Source organism: Rhinopithecus bieti, unplaced genomic scaffold, assembly GCF_001698545.2.
Source record: "Rhinopithecus bieti isolate Rb0 unplaced genomic scaffold, ASM169854v2 scaffold_53, whole genome shotgun sequence".
In the NCBI taxonomy this organism is placed as follows: domain Eukaryota; kingdom Metazoa; phylum Chordata; class Mammalia; order Primates; family Cercopithecidae; genus Rhinopithecus; species Rhinopithecus bieti.
The window spans coordinates 426,783-431,845 of NW_016803161.1; positions in this window are offsets into that span (position 1 = coordinate 426,783).

Consider the following 5,063-nt stretch of genomic DNA (forward strand, 5'->3'; position numbering starts at 1 on the left):
ACTCTGAAAAGCATAAAGGAGGGATACAAGTTTATTCCACTTTCCTAGTTGGCCATTACAGGATCATGGGCATGTAGCTTTACAGTTTTCTGATCCCTTTCCTAAGATAAGATTTATGTACTATGTCTTAAGTGTCTGCTATGATCTTAGTATGTCTCCCAAAATTCATGTATTGGAAACTTAAACCCTAGGGCAACAGTGTTGGGAGATGAGGCCTAATGGGAGGTGCTTAATTGATAAGGGCTCCACCTCCATGAATAGATTAATGCCACTATAAATAGGACTTGTGGGAGCAGGTTCGCCCTTTCTTCCACCATGGGATGGCATATCAAGAAGGCCCTCACCAGATAGATGCTGGCTCCTTGATCTTGGACTTCCCAGCTTCCAGAAATGTGAGGAATAAATTTCATTTTTAAATAAACTATCCAGTCTCAGCTATTTAGTTATAGCAGAATAAACAGTCTAAGGTAGTGTTTATTAAGTGTAGTAAGTACATCTGATGCCAACACCATTGATAGAAATACTTTTTGGAAACTGAGAAACTGGTATAAATGCCTTGACATGTAATGGCAAATACATTGAGTGGTGAGATGGGAGTATGTAATAAGCAGGATAATGAATCCTCCCCACAAGATGTTCAACTACTAATCCGTTAAACCTGTGGATAAACCTTACACACAAAATGGTGACTTTGCAGATATGATTAAATCAACACTCTTAAAATGGGAAGATTATGTTGAACTATCCTGGATTATCCATCAGAGCCCAATATATTCACAAAGGTCCTTCTAAGAGGGAAACAGGAGGATTAATGTCAGAAAGAGAGTTTGAAGACGCTCTGCTGCAGGCTTTGAAGAAAGAGGAAGCAGCCATGACCCAAGTGGACTCTAGAGACTAGAAAATACAAAGACATAGACCCCCACAAGAGCTTCCAGAAGGAATGCCTTGATTTTAGTCCACTGAAAATTTGTTTTGGACTTCTGACCTCAAGAACTATAACAAAATACTTTTGTGTTGTTTGAAGCCAGTAAGTTTGTCATAATTTGTTAGAGCAGCAATAGGAAACCAGCACAGGGTGTCACAATCTTCTGGGTAAGAGTTTACCTCTGCACTTTTGTTGTCTGAAAAAGTGTCTGTCTCACCTCTAGAACTAACTTCCTCATTACTGAGCACCCGACGATAATAATAGCTAATAATTACATCGTGCTCACCATGGGCCAGGCAGTGTTCTAGGTGCTTCTAACCTATTAACTCCTCATATCTCATTGCCACCTTGTGATAAGGCATGAATATTAACGCTATTTTTCTTATAAGAAAGCTAAGGCACAGAGGGGATACAGTGGTAGTAAATGATAGCTTTGGAATTTCAACTCTGAATCATAACCCCCATGTACTGATCCAAAATGTTTGCCTTTACACAAAGTCAAAGTCTGAGGGCCAATTGTCACTGCATTCCTTCCTCACATCCTCATGTTGCATGGTTCTTCTCACATTTAATATACCATGTATCTTCTTTCTGATCTTCTTACATTTTGAAATAAATGAAAACATGAAAATAAATCCCTGAAATACCAGCCTTTACACCCTCATAGAAAGTGTCCAATCAAATTTCCCATAAAGAATATTAATTATGCTCAAGTGAGGGACAGAGCAGAGCCTGGTAAATCCCTGCAGATGTGGCGGGATGTCCATTGTGCCAGCATAGACTCCATGCCTTTGTCTTTGTGGGCTGTCTTAGGAGAACTGTTTGNCTGTAATCCCAGCACTTTGGTAGTCCGAGGCAGGCAGATCATGAGGTCAGGAGTTCGAGATCAGCCTGGCCAAGATGGTGAAACCCTGTCTCTGCTAAAATACAAAAATTAGCCAGGCATGGTGGCAGGTGCCTGTAATTCCAGCTACTCGGGAGGCTGAGGCAGGAGAATTGCTTGAACCCAGGAGGTGGTGGTTGCAGTGAGCCGAGATTGCACCACTGCACTCCAGCTTGGGTGACAGAGCAAGATTCTAGCTTAAAAAAAAAAGGAAGTGGGTAGAGAGGGCTTCCTAGGGGAAGGGGACACTTAAACTGAGTTTAGGAGGATATATAGAGTATGCTAAAAGAAGACATGGCATTAGGAAAGGAGTTAGAGGAGTGAATGGGGAAATATTGTTTCAGGCAGAGGATCAGCATGAGCAAAGGTCCTCAGTTTTGAGCTTGTCTGACTCGTTAATGGGAAAGTCCATTGTTCCATATCACCGGGGCAATGTTGGCACATATTAGTTCTGAGTTGGAGTAGATAAGGTAGGAGAGGCAGGAAAAAAATGTAAGTGCAATTGACAAAGGAAAATAGGTATTATCCTCCTTTTCCAGGAATTTAAAACATCTTTTAAAGCTCTCTGTTCTTCGTGGTTAAACTTAATTTCTCAAGTTATCTTTGGTGACAAAGAGGATGTCAAAAGTTGTTCTGTCTCCCAAATCTAACAGGTGCTATTCTGTAATCTGACATGTAATTTTGTTCTTTCATAAACAAAATAAAATACAATAAAGCTCTTGAAGGTGCCTTGTGAATCTTATAAATGCATTACATTATCTAGACACTCTGAAAAGCATAAAGGAGGGATACAAGTTTATTCCACTTTCCTAGTTGGCCATTACAGGATCATGGGCATGTAGCTTTACAGTTTTCTGATCCCTTTCCTAAGATAAGATTTATGTACTATGTCTTAAGTGTCTGCTATGATCTTAGTATGTCTCCCAAAATTCATGTATTGGAAACTTAAACCCTAGGGCAACAGTGTTGGGAGATGAGGCCTAATGGGAGGTGCTTAATTGATAAGGGCTCCACCTCCATGAATAGATTAATGCCACTATAAATAGGACTTGTGGGAGCAGGTTCGCCCTTTCTTCCACCATGGGATGGCATATCAAGAAGGCCCTCACCAGATAGATGCTGGCTCCTTGATCTTGGACTTCCCAGCTTCCAGAAATGTGAGGAATAAATTTCATTTTAAATAAACTATCCAGTCTCAGCTATTTAGTTATAGCAGAATAAACAGTCTAAGGTAGTGTTTATTAAGTGTAGTAAGTACATCTGATGCCAACACCATTGATAGAAATACTTTTGGAAACTGAGAAACTGGTATAAATGCCTTGACATGTAATGGCAAATACATTGAGTGGTGAGATGGGAGTATGTAATAAGCAGGATAATGAATCCTCCCCACAAGATGTTCAACTACTAATCCGTTAAACCTGTGGATAAACCTTACACACAAAATGGTGACTTTGCAGATATGATTAAATCAACACTCTTAAAATGGGAAGATTATGTTGAACTATCCTGGATTATCCATCAGAGCCCAATATATTCACAAAGGTCCTTCTAAGAGGGAAACAGGAGGATTAATGTCAGAAAGAGAGTTTGAAGACGCTCTGCTGCAGGCTTTGAAGAAAGAGGAAGCAGCCATGACCCAAGTGGACTCTAGAGACTAGAAAATACAAAGACATAGACCCCACAAGAGCTTCCAGAAGGAATGCCTTGATTTTAGTCCACTGAAAATTTGTTTTGGACTTCTGACCTCAAGAACTATAACAAAATACTTTTGTGTTGTTTGAAGCCAGTAAGTTTGTCATAATTTGTTAGAGCAGCAATAGGAAACCAGCACAGGGTGTCACAATCTTCTGGGTAAGAGTTTACCTCTGCACTTTTGTTGTCTGAAAAGTGTCTGTCTCACCTCTAGAACTAACTTCCTCATTACTGAGCACCCGACGATAATAATAGCTAATAATTACATCGTGCTCACCATGGGCCAGGCAGTGTTCTAGGTGCTTCTAACCTATTAACTCCTCATATCTCATTGCCACCTTGTGATAAGGCATGAATATTAACGCTATTTTCTTATAAGAAAGCTAAGGCACAGAGGGGATACAGTGGTAGTAAATGATAGCTTTGGAATTTCAACTCTGAATCATAACCCCATGTACTGATCCAAAATGTTTGCCTTTACACAAAGTCAAAGTCTGAGGGCCAATTGTCACTGCATTCCTTCCTCACATCCTCATGTTGCATGGTTCTTCTCACATTTAATATACCATGTATCTTCTTTCTGATCTTCTTACATTTTGAAATAAATGAAAACATGAAAATAAATCCCTGAAATACCAGCCTTTACACCCTCATAGAAAGTGTCCAATCAAATTTCCCATAAAGAATATTAATTATGCTCAAGTGAGGGACAGAGCAGAGCCTGGTAAATCCCTGCAGATGTGGCGGGATGTCCATTGTGCCAGCATAGACTCCATGCCTTTGTCTTTGTGGGCTGTCTTAGGAGAACTGTTTGTGACTCTCCTGGAGAATTTCAAAGGTGGGAAATGGAAAGGGTGCCTTGCTCTCATTGTGTCTTCTCAGAAAAATGAATTTTATGAGCTGAACAAAATAGTCAATGAGTATGATCAGTCTAGAAAAAAACAATTTCTACAGCCCAATTTTTCAGCACCAGCAGAAAATCATTTTTCTTACCAGACATCAATATTTTATGGATATTTGTCAGTATTTACATGGCCTAATCTAAATCTACACAGTGCTGCACCAGTGCTCAAGGAATTTACAATAAATCATAATGAAATAATCTTACTAAGATGGTGCATGATGTTTGTAGAATAACGTGCCTGGAAATTATTCTTGGATATGTGCTTTAGCTTGGAATTTATTTTATAGTGTCCCTGAACTGCAACCAAGTTACCAGACACTACTGTTTTTCTTTCTTTCCTTCTTCTTCTTCTTCTTTTTTTTTTTTTTTTTTTTTTACCCTCTTTTTTTTTTAATTTTCCATAACTCCCTGGATACATGGCTGCTGGCCCCAGGAAGTATCTGGCCGCTTGACTGGAGATATCTTTGCACACACACTCATACCCACACAGTGTTGGTTTCTCTCACTGAAGAGATTTGGATGGGATGTGAAACTATAAATCTCAAACCCAGGCAATAAGATCATTTAATCACTTACTCTGAAATTTATTTTCAATTATAAGTCTTTCCTGGTTAGCATCATAGATTATTTGAACAAAAAAAAAAAAAAAAAAAAAA